Source organism: Tenrec ecaudatus, chromosome 16, assembly GCF_050624435.1.
Source record: "Tenrec ecaudatus isolate mTenEca1 chromosome 16, mTenEca1.hap1, whole genome shotgun sequence".
Classification (NCBI taxonomy): Eukaryota; Metazoa; Chordata; class Mammalia; order Afrosoricida; family Tenrecidae; genus Tenrec; species Tenrec ecaudatus.
In genome coordinates this window covers 111,958,407-111,972,830 of record NC_134545.1, presented here as the reverse complement: position 1 = coordinate 111,972,830, position 14,424 = coordinate 111,958,407, and the positions used below count along the sequence as shown (strand labels likewise).

Below are 14,424 nucleotides of genomic sequence, written 5' to 3'. Positions count from 1 at the left end.
TGTCACACCACACCCGGGTCACACTGTCAGAGTCTTGGGACAATTAGCTCCTTGGAGGGGCAGAGGTAGGGGGGGCAGGGCTCTGCGGGCTAGTTGGGGGACACTGCGTGGGGGGGGGCTGTTGCAGTGCTTCCCAAGCACACACCTAGCTCTGATGACAAGGGTCCCCAAGTCATGCAGAGGACAGGTGCTGGGCTGCTTACCAGAGAGCTGGTGGTTCAGACCCACCCAGATGCCTCCTGAGGCAAGTCTGACCAGCTGCTTGTCACAGCCTGGGCACCCGAGGAGCATTGATGGTCCTCCATGAGGACTCCATGCACTGAGACACCCCCCTCCCCCCAGATAACTCATGACGTCAAGGACCCGCCTCAGCGAGGGGCAGCAGACAGCAGCACTGCTCATGTGCTGGACCCCGTAGATGTCCAGGGCAAGAACGAGGTGGACTAACACTTGGGGTGTGGGGACCAAAGAGGGGTCACGTGTGGAGTTGAGGGACCGAGTGGGGCCCACATGTGGATGCCCACAGTGTCCTGTAGCCACTCAGCTGGCATAGTCCACGGAGCACACAGGCAGTGCCCATCTCAGAGTTTGCCCATGGAACAGACCCTGGTAGCCCGAGTGATCCTCCAGGAGTCCTGAGTGAGCGGAAGGCAGGGGGGCTGTGCTGAGCTCCCTCGACACTGCTTGTCTGGACCCAGGGGCCGCCAGCGCAGCAGCAATTCCAAATAACAGCCCCGGCCCACCTTCATTCCAGGCTCTCCACACAGCAATAAAAACCTGTCTGTTTGTCACCCAGGGCACCAGCCTGTCCACCTTGCCTTTGGAGGAAATGATGGATGGAAGGATGGATGGATGGAGGGATGGGTGGATGGATGGATGGGCAGGAGGATGGGTGGATGGATGGATAGATAGATGGATGGAAGGACAGGTGGATGGATGGAAGGGTGGGTGTGTGGATGGGTGGATGGAAGGATGGAAGGAAGGATGGACGGATGGAAGGACGGGTGGAGGGATGCCCTCAAGGTCTAGGAACTTCAAACCACTAGTGTGAACCAATTGTTGCCGACTTTACGCAGCAGGTTTATGTCTGGTTTTTGCCGATCCTGCCTGGCTGCCTTCTAGCCGGTTTCAGCTCAGCAGAGAGAAACGCTGCCTGGTCCTGGTCCAGCCGGCCCACCGCCCTTCCGTCTAGCCGCTGCCAGTCCACCGCCTGAGGGTCTTCCTCCATCATGATTTACCAACAATTATTCCTTTCAGTAGGATAGATATTTGGAAAGAATAAATATGTGTCGCTCTTAACAAAAGATTCTCGGCAGAGCTCAAAAAGCATTGTGCACAACTAACTATTCCTATTGCAGAAGGGTCTCTTCATCCGACGCCACCACAGCTGGGAGGACTTCACCCTTCTCTCCTCCGAATGCGAAACGAAAAAGAGAAAACTTCCTAAAACCTCTGATGACGCGTCAGTCACTCTGTCCAGAGTCCACCAAGCAGAGTCCACGTTACGCCCAGGCGGTACTACCGGGGGGAGAGTCAGTGGTGTCTGGGACAACACAGACGATAGCAGGCTGGGCAGCCCAGCACACCTGTGTCACAGCAGCTCAACGAGAGAGGGGCTTGTAGGCAGGACAGTGAGCACAACTTACACCGTCAGATGACCACACACAATCCATCCCTTTGAGCAGGCTCGTGGATGGACACACCCAGAACGCCACGGAGGGCCATCTGCTTACCTCTTAACTGGGCCACACAGTCGGGGTAGGTCTTAACACTGCCTGGTCCTGAGCTCTGATGTTAACTTCCCCTCTGCTGTGGACAGGGACCACTGTGAATGCTGCTGGAAGCAGCCCCGGCCAACCCTCAGGCCAAGAGTCCACTTCCTGCCACTCTGGTGGCCTTGAGTTCTTTGACGGCACTAAACCAGCATGAGTCACCCTAATCGGAAGTGGGCATGGGTGTGCAGCAGAGCCATAGGTGGGGACAGTCCATTATCTTTGCACCCCATTTTCCCACAAGCCGAGAGTCTCCTCTTAGAGAGCACGATGTCCTTCTTCAGCCCCTGGTCCCTCCTGATCCAAAGATGTCCGATGAGCTGTGGCCGTGCTTGGGTCTAAGGCGCGTTCTGGCTGTACTTCTTCCAAGCAGTCCATTCATACTCAGAGCCCTTTGTCAGCCTTGCAACCCAAGGCCCCGATCGCTTCTTCAGTCTCCCTCCATCCAGCGTCTCTCGCTTAATCAACATAAACACGGTCGAACGGTGCATCTAAAATGCACTCACGGTTAAAGTGCTTTTCTTCGGGAAGTTGTGTGGGAAATTAAGATGGTTATCCAATTACAAATCCGAAGCGTCCAATTCCTTGACATTTTGTTCACCGAAACAGTATCATTTGGAGGTAGTTTTTAAAAATGAAGATTCTTAGAAACAGGATGGGTCTGTCACAGCAGGACAAACCGCTCCCCTTCAGAGGCCAGTGCGGAGAGAGGGCCACCCTCGGGTGAGCGCTCAGGGACTCTGAGGGGCACCAGATCCACACCCAGGGAAGCTCAGGGTGGGTGATAGAAGAGTTATCCCCACGCACACCAACACCCGACTTCACAAGGCAAGAGGGACTTGCAGACGGGCTGGAGGGTAAGGGCCTGCAGGTGACCCTTGGATGCTGCGAACAGGCCCCAGCTGGGAGGAGAGACAAGACACAGGAGGGCTTGGTTCGTGGCTGACTTTGAAGTCGGGAGAAGACAGCTCCAAGCCAAGGGATGAACAGCCTCTGAGAGTCTAGAAGCTTCAAGGGTCCTTTGGTTTTCACAAGCAAGCATGGGAGACGTCAGCCCTGTGGTCACAAGGAGTACCCTCCTGCTGACAACGCACCCAGCAAGGACACATGCCTTCCCCGCATGGCAAGGACATGGGAAAATTTTGATCCTAACAGAAAAATAACTTCTCAAGTTCAGCTATGTAATTTTTACTGCATTGGGGTGTGGAAAACAAAGATTTCTCCCAAGTTGCCTCCCCCAAATAGATCCCAAATTTAGCTGCTTGCTACACATGGTAAATGACTATATACTTGGAGGTCAACAGAAGTAGGTCAGAGGTTATTCTCCCTAAAGGTTATCAGTCATCTAGAGCAATCAGACTGTATAGTTTGTCCCGCCCTAAGTAGGGCCCACTCCCTTCTGATAAGGATAGTAGTAGATTGTTTCCCTGAAGGAGAGCCTAGGGAGGTCAAGCCCACTCAAGATGACCAAGGTTAGGCCGCCATATTGAGTCTAGGGTCTGCCCTTCTGGTCACATGTATACCCCTAGTCCCTCGTCTTCCTATAGCACGTATACCCCTAGCTCATGCCCGTATGCCCATTGTGCACCCCTTCCTGCGGCGTACGTCTTTGCCTGTAATCAGGGGCTTGCACGCCCTCAGAAGATATGGAAGCCTTGGCTAGTAAGAAATCTCTTGCTCGCGCTCTCCTGCCCTCAGTCTCCCACCTCCTTGTGTACCCTCAAGAGGAGCTGAGGTGATCATGCCACCATGAAATGTGTCTGACTCCATTATGTTCCTCTCTCCCATCTCTCCTTATTCTCTATGACTTTACCATGATCTTTATGTATCTTAACTGTACAATTGTACTTACTAAACCCGTGGTTAGTTGTGGGGGGCTGGCTACCCCACATTGGGGGAAATCACATGGATGGATAGTACTGATTCAGAAAAGGGCCTAGCCTTGGATACAGTGAGCCCTACAAAAGCTGGGGCCCGGGTACCTGTCAGAGAAGGAAAACGCTAACATTCCCACTCAGCATGAGCCAGCCAAGACGTGGCAGTCCAACTTGTCAAAGGTGGAAAGCTGTGAGACCTGGAAACACAGGGCAGCCCAGGGAGTCCCAGAGCTCACAAGCGTCCCTGAAAAAAAAAAAAAAAAAAACAACTCATACATGATACCCAAGTGGAAAGGGGGAATATTCTTAATGGATATTGGGACAGTCGGTCGACTAAATGTGAAAGAAAAAAAAGTCGAAGATAAACAAGCAGCCATCTAACTCAGAGGTAACAAGGCCCACGTGGAAGAAGCACACCAGCCTGTGTGATCATGAGGTGTTGATGAGATCGGGTATCAGCCATCAAAGAACAAAAACATCATATCATTGTGAATGAGGGGGAGTGCAGAGTGGAGACCCAAAGCCCATCTGGACATCCCCTTCTGGAAGGGTCGCAGGGAGGAGATGAGCCAGTCAGAGTGCAGTGTAGGAAGTATGAAACATACAACTTTCCTTTAGCTCCTAAATGCTTCTTCCCCTCACCCCACTATCATGATCCCAACTCTACCTTACAAATCTGGCTAGACTAGAGGATGTACACTGGTACAGATAGGAACTAGAAACACAGGGAATCCAGGACAGATGATCGATCCCTTCAGGACCAGCGATGAGAGTGGCAATACTGGGTGGGTGGGGTGGAAAGGGGGAACTGATTACAAGGGTCTACATATAACCTCCTCCCTGGGGGACAGACAACAGAAACATGGGTGAAGGGAGATGTCGGACAGTGTAAGATATGACAAAATAATAATAATTTATAAATTATCAAGGGTTCATGAGAGAGGGAGGAAAATGAGGGGCTGATGGGGAGCAAAATGATGGAAAAAACAGAGAGCAAATGTTTTGAGGATGAGGGCAATGAATGTACAAAAATGCTTTACACAATTGATGTATGCATGGATTGTGATAAGAGTTGTATGAACCCCTAATAAAATGATTTTTTAAAGTATCAAAGGTTCATGAAGAAGGGGGGAGTAGGGAGGGGGGAAATGAGGAGCTGATATCAAGGGTTCAAGTAGAAAGCAGATGTTTTGAGAATGATGATGGCAACAAATATACAAATGTGCTTGACACACAATGGATGTCTAGATTGTGGTAAGAGTTATACGAGCCCCCAATACAATGATTAAAAAAATATTTTTTGAATAAAGAAAGAAAAATAGGTCTATGGAAATGCTGGCTCTCTACCATAAAATTGAAAATGGATTCAGGAGAATTCAGGGCGGAAAGTCAAAGCATTAAGGGGAGTGAAGGGAAAGCAGCACCCAGCATTTATCAAATCCCTGGAGGGAGAGACCTTTCTCGGCCTAAAGATGAAAGGAACCCCCGAGGGAGGGCGAGATCAATCGCTGAGGCTCCATTAGATATGGGAATCAGGGGCGAGGTGAAAACAAGCTGAAACAAAACTTGTGGTGAACACAACAAAATGTGTTTTCTCATATTGAGAGAGCGCCAGGTGGAACAGTGAAAACACGGGGTTCCTCTAGATAAATGTGTAACTACCGACAGAGGTCATCTACCAAAAAGGAAATCAAGTGGTCAAAAGTCCCAGGAGGGTACTTCCTGGGCTCAGAATGTAAAAGAAAAATCACAAGAGAGTATCGCTTCCCTCCTGAAATCAAGAAGCAAACCGCAGTCTGAAAACTCCTCTTTTTTCTTGAGCCTGTTAAAGTTTTGGGACCCCAAGGCCTCCCGGGGAGCTGCAGACCAAACAGTGGCAGTCCTGCTGAGGGGCGACTGGCTTCCTGATTGGGCCAGAGTCTTGAACTGGCTCATTCCAGTTCCAGCCCCTGCTGGAATTGGCCTTTCCAGAGTCTGCATTTTAACCAGACCTCCAAGTGACTCTCCTGTACATATAGGACCATCCCCAGGGCTCAGGCACACACCTTGGATGAAATGTAAGGTGGGACCAGCAAGCAAAGCCCCGCCCCCTTTCCCGATCACAAGTTTAGCACAGAGTCACGAACAGCAGGGCCCCACCACTGGACAAGGGCAGGCTGTAGAAAGAAGTCTCTTTTCTGCACAGCTGTGCAGGGGCTGTTGAAAGAAACCCAAAGGTGGAACAGAAAGATGGAAAGAACCCACCCCTCACAGGTGCGTGTGCCGGCAAAGGAAAAAGCACAGGAGTCCCCCCCACCCCCCTGAAGGCTTTGACACTTGTGATTCAATGAGGGTAATCCTGGCAGCATCAAAGAACACCAACCCCTTCACCTACGACCTAGATCGACTCAAACCCACACACAACAGGAAATCAAGTGTGGCCATTTCTCACCATAACTACTGACTACAACTCCTACTGCTCTTCCATGCACAATACAATTGTAGGACAGGAAAAACTGCCGGAAAACCACCCATTGTCAAGAAGTAAAGCAAGCAAAAGAACTAGATTCAGAAATAATCGGTTGTTGGAGCAATGAGTCAGAAACTAAAATAACTACGATGAATGTGTTGATGGGAAACTGACAGCATAAATGAAAGATATATATTACGGCTGAAAAACAGAAGCTGTATGAAAAACTCAAGTGGAATACTACAATGACAAACAAGAGGTCACAGCCCCAGCAGCCCTTTGAAAGGCTCATCAGTAGACTGGACATAGCAGAGGGACTAATTGGTAAACTTAAAAATTATCAGGAGAGCGGGGAGGGAGGGGAAAATGAGGAGCTGATACCAAGAGCTTAAGTGGAGAGCAAATATTTTGAGACTGATGAGGGCAACAAATGTATAGATGTGCTTAACACAATTGATGTATGTATGGATTGTGTTGAGTTGTATGAGCCCCCAATAAAATGATTTAAAAAATTACCAGTAGAAATCACCCCAAATGAAACACACACAAAGAAAATAAGAGTCTCCATGTTGCTGAGCGATATAAAATGATCTAACATTTGTGCAATTGGTGTCCCATCAGTAAGAAGAGATTCTCAAACACAAAACAAAAAGCCCAACACCTGCCCTACCCTGTCTAAACCAAGAAAACCAGAATGAGAGGGCAGACATGGAAGCAAACAGAGGACAGCATTGCGCATGTGTGGCAGTTACGCCATCTGGTGTCAGAGGATTCAGAGTGAAGGGGTGGAGTCTAGTCTGTCAATCGGATCATAGCCGATGAGGCCTCTGTGTGCGCATGGTCTTCTCCTGAGAATTCTGGGAACTCCTAAATTTCTTCCTTGGAGGCAGGAGACACTTTCTCTCTCCTGACTCCCTGAGAGATGCTCTACTGCAAGATACATGGCTCTATGCCCCGGGAGCTGGAGAAGCCACATGGATCTACCCTGATGCAACCAGACCTCGGGACCTGGAGAAGCCACGTGGAGACCCCTGCCAGCACTGAGATGCTTACAATGCCACTGGATCCACAAGACTTCAAACCCATTGGCCTGGGATCTTCCTGCATTCAGCGTCATTGCATGTGTTTTGTGAGTCTGAAGAGGAATTTATAGATTGGCATCAGACCTATGGGCTAATATCAGACTTATGGACTTGATTTGGACTGGGCTGGGATGTTTTCTCAAGATCCAATAGCTCTTGTATCTAACCCTCTTCTATGCATATGCGTGTGTATGCATTTGTTTCTCTAGTCTACCCAGGCTGACGCAGCATATAATACCCAGAGGAAGAAGAGGAGGATTATACTAGGCCTGCTCATCAGAAAAGGGCTCCAGCTGGCACAGTGGTTCCGGGCTTGTCTGCTAATCCAAAAGCTGGCTGTTTGAACCGGCGCATCATTCCAGGGCAGGCAGACTTCTTGGTGATCTGCTTCCATATGGATTGTGGATGATCAGGAGCGGCTGTACTCTGTCACGTGAGGCCGCAATGAGTCAAGACCACCCAACAGACACAGCAGCAGCATCTCACCAGAAAGTATGTAAGTTAGACAAGGGAGTGCCGCAATAAGGGGTGCTTGTCTAGACAGAATTTGTACCCAAGAAAAATAGTTTCCAAAAGTGAAGGCATCTAGAAACGTCAGCCGTGGCTGGTAGGAATGTAAAATGGTATGGCCTCTCTGGAAAACACAGTGCTTCTTTAAAAGCTCCACGGATACCTACCATGTGACCCAGTCTAGCCCCTGACCCAAGAGAAATGAAGGCAGGTGTCCACACAAAGACCTGCATATGAAGGTTCATAGTAGTTTTATTTGAGATCGCAACCAACTGGAGGTCACTGTCAGAGCCATCAACCACTGGATGCATACGCGGACCACAGGGGTCCACCCCGGGGTGCGTACGACTCAGCACGAAGGGAAAGGATTTTACAGTCGCAGTCGTCCGGGTAAATCTTCAACTAATTATGTTGAATACAAGACGTCAGGCCAGGCCGAAACGTTCAGACACTGATTCTACGAGGAGGTTTCAAAAGTTCGTGAAAAAATGGAATTTTACAAGTTAAGGAATCTTTTCCAGGAACTTTTGAAGCCCCCCTGGTGTTCATATGCAGTCCTAGAAAGTTGGGGGGTCGTCTACAGTGACCGAAGGCCCTTCAGTGTTGTCTGGAGATACAGATAAGGGGGGGAGACAGCGAGAGGGGAGAGCAAGTGGAGGCGTGACCAATAGGTCCCCTATCTTGACGGTTTTGATGGTTTAGCAGGTGACCACAGAGATGGAAACTGATCACACTGTGCCACTGAGAAACAAACCTTTGACACACTCACCAACATATTTAATTGGCTATTTGTGGACACTGCCGATGACAAGGTTCAATTGCTGTGGTCCTTTTGGAAAGCAAGACAGTAGGATGAAAAATCATCAACGTGCTCCTAAGGTTTAACCTAGGCATCTCGTATCGAGGATTTTACTCCAAATGGGATCATTCTAAATAAAGTGGGGGGTGATATTATGACAAAACCTGGCAGCAGCCTAAAAAAGCAAAGCCAGGGGTGCTTATACATGTGTATGTGCAGCGAGGTCCACATCAAGGACATCGTGGAAGAAAGCAGGTTCCCAAACCCAGGGGTCAGATGTCAGCCTGGAGGTTTCTCCTGAGCTCAAGTTGCTGTGGAAGCTGATGAACCAAATAGCATCAGGTCAGACAGCAGGCTTCTGGCTGCAGAGGTGAATTAATCCTCGATTGACAGGTCAAGTTGGAAGACAACTGCTGACTCCCAGGTCGACAGACAATATGGCGGGCCGTGGCTCATGCTGAAAGAACCAGGGTTAGGCAACAAGCCAGATGCAGGGTGCAGGCCCAATGAAAAGCAAGGAAGCTTTCCCATCGTGTCCACTTGTACTGGAAGCTGACCCGCCCCCCCTCCCCCCACCTCAGGAGACCTCACCACAGGAGATTACTAGGTCTCTCTCTTTTTAAAAATAAATAATTTTATTAGCATGGGCATTTGGGGGCTATTTTAAAAGCTATGAAAAATAACACCTAAACCAAACGCCACAGCCACTGACTGAGTCACTCTCCTTAAACCAAACGGACATTCCTGAAGTCTTGGAGAGGCAGAGCTGGGGCCCCCCTCCTGTAAACTTCCAGCGCAGGGATAGAGTGTGGTTTCACACCCGTAGCACACACGGTATGAGGCTCATAGTGTGAACCCCCTGCACTTGGTTTTCACGTATCCCCACACCAGTGTCTCCTTTGACAACCTGCTGACGGCGATGCCAGTGCTCGTCTCTGCCTACAGCTTTCTCACCAGGTCCTTATCTTGGTGGCTGTTGGTGTGAAGGCTTGGTTTGCAGTTAGCAGGTGCCCTCCGGCTTCCCTCAGATTTCCACAGCAGCCCCTCCCCAGCTCTGCAGGCCACATGAATCACTTTCCCACCTTGGCACAGCCCTCAGCAGGGCAGCTGGCCCCAGCCCAGGATGGGCACAGGGCCACAGACCCCAGGCTGGTGCATGCAGTCATGCATTCTACTGCTCTGCCTGGCTGGCTGGCCACTGCACTTGGGCTATGTGACTGTCCTGCCCACTAAACACCACAGGCAGGAGAGTCGGGGGTACAGGGGATGGGGGTGACATTTCTCATTTGGATAATATGTGTCCAGCTGGACATCTGGGGCCTCACAGGGCAGGAAGTGCTCATCCACACCTGTCCCCTCCTGGCACACAGCTTCATGTGGCTTCAGGACCCAGGGGGCTGGGCTCACCTGACAGTGGCCTTCGAGGAGTAGCCCAGCTCTGCTTCACATGGCCTAAATGATCTTTGGTCATCAGCGTTGTGATAGATTTTGCAAGCCGTTGAGTGATCGATTACCCAACCCACTGGTATCCAGTTGATTCCGATGCTTAGTGATCCTATATCCCTCCCTTTGGGTTTCTGAAGCTGTAACTCTTTACAGGACCGGGCAGGCTCATCTCATGGCCTGGAGTGATTGGGAAGTACTTTTATGACAACACTGTTCAGACAGAGGGGCAATCTGAGGGCAAGACATCGTGGTAGTCCGAGGGATCCCAGCAATGGCACCGCGTCACTGCTACCGCACAGCGGCTGCTTCTAGAGCCCCTGCTCTCTCCCAGGAAGCCCTGCTCCCTCCTGGAGGCCTAGGGAGCCTGCGGACAGAACTCCTATTCTGTCAGCCTCTGTGGCAGGTGGCGCTGTGGTGGCTCTGCCCCTCGGGGCCTGATACAACCACCTCATGGAGAACATGCTCTGCAGGGCTTCCTGGCTGGGTGAGCAGCAGCTATGGGCCGCCCGTCCTTAAGTCTCTTTCTAAAGACCGCCGGGAGGCTTGCTTCTCTGAGATCAGAGCGACAGTGCAGGCCACAGAGGCCTAGTCCTGCCCCCTTTGCTTTCTAATGAGGAAGCTGGTCAGATTCAAACTCTGAAGACCGCTTCAGCAATCCCTTTGGGCCCGGGGAAGCGAGGGTCAATTCTTTCCAACGAGGATGCCGAGTCGATTCAAGGGACAGAACACCACAGGCACGTGGGCCTCCACACCCAAAGACTGGAGTTGAGCCCACACCTCACACTGTACATGAACATCCCCTCAAAATGAGTCAGTGGCCCTAAGCATAAGGACTGAAACCATAAAAACTCTGAGAGCAGTCACAGCCCTGGTCTCAGACCATCGATTCCCACCCACTCCCTGCCCCCCGGCTGCTGCACCCTCAGACACCCCATCACCGACCGAGAATTCACACAGCCCTCTCCACGGGCAGAGACCTCCTGGCTGTTCAAGGCCAAGATCATGCCATTGGGTAGACCAGGGCAACCCCATTGCCCCCAAGGCACGAAGAGAGCAGCTGTCACTCAGAGCAGGGCCTCCCCCTCCCCCAGAGTCAAATACTCCATCATCCAGTGCTTACCTCCTGACGCCCAGCATCAGGACCTCCCCAACCAAGCCCTTTCTCCCACGCTGGGCAGAGGCTCTGAGAACCCTCTCACCAGACCCGGCCTTCACTTCTCCTGAGCCCACGCCTCTGGGCCACCCGTCCGGGTTCTGGTGGCAGCTGCTATGGGCTGAATTTCATGTCTCTTCTGAGGTATTTCAAACTCTAACCCTGACCCCTGTGAATGGGACTTCGTGTGAGATGCTATCAGCTGAGCAAACGGAGGTCAGGCTGGAGGACGCGGCCCGGGCCGGTGTGAGTTGGGTCCTTGTGAAGAGGAGAAGAGGCTTGCAGAGAAAGACACGAGGGGGGCGGGGGGGGGCTCTGGGAAGATGGAGACAGAGATTAGACTGACACAGCACACGCCAAGGAGCACTGGGTCCGCCATCGCTACAGAGACAGGAAGAGCACCCCCTTCAGCCTTTGTCTTCAGCGGGAGCACGGCCCAGCCAGCTTGATCCCAGCCTGCTGCTGGACTCGTTGTTGAGAGAAGCCACTTCGTTCTACTAGCCACCCGCTTGGCAGTTCTAAATCTCAGCAACCCCGGGAAGCCCACAGGACACCCCTTCAGCTGAGGCTGCTGAGACATGAAATTGCACGTGTGTCCTGGTGTCTTTCCTGAGGTGACACAGTGCTCACAAAGGCCTCCCGTGTGGAGCAAGCGTGGCCCCGTCTTCACCACAGTCTTGTGCTTGGTAAGACCCAGGCTGGGCCAGTGCTGGGAGAAGACCTGCAGGGACCACAGACCCAGGCTGCGTCACCCGACATGCAGAAAGGCAGGTGGCTCTTGGGTGTTGCCTGAGGCTCCTGGGGTCCATCTCGCAGCAGCCTGCAGCCAAACTTGGGGGTTCAGGTCCCCCCATACTTTGAGACAAGACTTCTGTCCACAAGAGTCTCGTGGGGAAGGCCGGGGTAGACATGGTCTTTTTTGGGAGGGCATGTGGTCTGCAGCCTGGCCAGGCTTTGGCCTCTCTCAACCTTTTCCACAGTCAGCTGGTGGTTCTCAAGATGGCATGTCTATTCATCCCATGGCTGGCTGGTGGGTCTGGAGGGTGGCATGTCCACTGTCCCACAGCCGGCTGGGGGGCTCTGGAAGCCAAGGAAGCTGGGAAGCCAACTCCTGCTGTGCTCTCTGGAATCCCGGGTTCACGAAGCCGGAGTCCGGATGAGCTTTCATAGGCCTTGTAGAGTAAGGGTGCTGACACACCCTTTGAGGGGTGATTTCCAAATGCAGGGGCCCCAAAAGATAGTTCTCACTGTCCTTTGTCACTCCCCAAGGTAACTTAACTTACCAATCAACACCTTGTGCACCTGCGCTCACCGAGAGGAGCTGCGGTGGGCAGGCAAGGACAGCGTCGGTGCACTGGGGCTAATACTTGCCACTGTCTTAGACTGCCCTCGCTCTGCGCCGTGGACAGGCCGTCCAAGTGCAGGTGCCAGGCAGGATCTGACATTGGCGGACTCTGAGCTTGGCCTGCGCAGCAGCAGGAAGTGAGGTGCTCCTGCATCCATGCAGGCGGGAACCTGATCTGCTCTGTGCAGTGGCTAGACGCTCGGCAGCTAACCCGAAGGTCTGCACTTCGAACCCATCAGCCGCTCTGAGGGAGAATGCCGTGGCTGTCCGCTTCCCTAAAGGGGCGGCTCTTCTCGGGCCCAGGGGCCGCTGGCAGTCAGGGGGGTTTGGTTTGATTCTCAAATCAAGACAGAATCGAGAGGAAGGGCTCAGAGAGACACGCTGTTGATCCTCACCCACCTCCATCAAGAGGAGGACATGCACCCAGACCCCAGAGCTCCCTGCAGGTGGAGCTGGAGTCCAGGAGGGTTGTCCCTGGCTCTGCTGCCCTCAGCGGTGAAGGCCCCGCTGTTACTGACCCGGTCCAGCAGCCGAGAGCCTCTAACACTCGGGTCTTGGTTTTGGCTGGGAGAAACTTCACTGGAGTTTATCCACACTTCGCGGGACAGACAGCGGAGTCTGAGACAACAGCCAGAGGTAGGAAGGCAGCCTGAGCCTGCTTATACACAGCCGACCTCAGGCCCCCCCCCAACCGAACCAAAAAGTCTAACTCGCCAGCCCAGTGACCCTACAGGACAGGGCAGAACTGCACCCGGGGGCTTCTAAGACTGTCCCGCTTAATGGGAGCAAACAGCCTCGTCTTTCTCTCTAGAAGCAGCTGGTGGTTTTGAACTGCTGACCTTGTGGTTCACATGCCAGTGTGTAACCATTATGATTCCAGGGTTCCTGTACCTCAAAAGCACCTGGAAACTGGCCTCCTCATGGCCGAGTCACCTGTGAGACTCCTCACACCCAGGCCCGCCCCACCTGCAGCTGCCGATGCACATGGAATGAAGGAAGTGATAGAAGTCAGTGAATGAGCGAGCTCGGTTTCCTAGCACCACTTGCATCCCTTGCATAAGAGATGATGTCAATGGACAGACTGTGAGTCCTGGTTGGGTTGTACGTAGAAGTACCGGCCAATCAGAGGGCAGGTAGGCGGTGCTAACAGCCTCCTAAACCTGCCCTCCTCTTCAAGCAGCTGGTGAGGAGCCAGAGTCAGACCCAGCCTCTAGCCCAGCAAGGGGACAGTCAGACCCACACCATGCCCAGCCAGGTGCCAGTAACATCCCCTGTCCAGTCAGACCCACCTCCCTGCCCTGTGAGGAGCCAGTAAGCCAGCCTGCAGGCTATCCCAGGCCTGCACTCAGCTCCATTCCATGCCTCTCCCTGCCAGGTGGACGGACAGCTCCACACTTAGAAAATGCCATCAGACAGCACCTCATACCCCTGTGCCTCCTGCCACAGGCTCACACCGGCCAGCCTGCCATCCACACAGAGGCTGCATATGCCTCCTCGATGCAGTGACTACTGATCAAGCCATTGACCCACAGGCGAACCTGCACGTGTGCTACCTACGCACAGACGCCAAAGGGATGAATCTGGGCAGCGAGACCTCACTCAGCTTTTCCAAAAATAGCCAAGCCTCTTCCCGTTTCCAAAAACCATGCACTCACGCTCCTGAGCTGCTGCGGCTGCACTGGGCTCCATCCTGGGTGCTGGGCAGCTCTGGGCGTGGACGCCAGCTCCCGTGGCTCTATGACTCAGCAGAGCACAGGGCTTGGGCTTTCCGTTGGAATTTACCACAGGCGCTGGAGCTGGGGGAGGAATCATTCCCTGTGCTGCTGTTTCTAAGCCAAGTCCTCTTGCCCAGCTCTGGGGAGCGCTCCCTGTGTGCTCAAGTGGGAGTGCTGAGCACAGAGGCATCCCCGCCAGTGAGGAGCGCTCCCTGAGGGAGCCTTCTGACACAGGGGACAAAGGGAAAGGCAGGTGCCAGACCTCAGCTGACCTCA

The 14,424-nt window shown here is 52.6% G+C and overlaps 1 protein-coding gene across 4 annotated transcripts in view; it reads right to left on the bottom strand.

The window, feature by feature from the left end:
• JAKMIP3 (Janus kinase and microtubule interacting protein 3) overlaps positions 1–14,170 on the bottom strand; it is a 66,102-nt gene extending 51,932 nt beyond the window's left edge. For all 4 annotated transcript variants that reach the window (XM_075534127.1, XM_075534128.1, XM_075534129.1 and 1 more), the window contains exon 1: positions 14,089–14,170. The gene's annotated coding sequence lies outside the window, so the exon portion shown is untranslated. The remainder of the gene's footprint in view (positions 1–14,088) is intronic.
• Between the last annotated feature and the right edge of the window lie 254 nt (positions 14,171–14,424).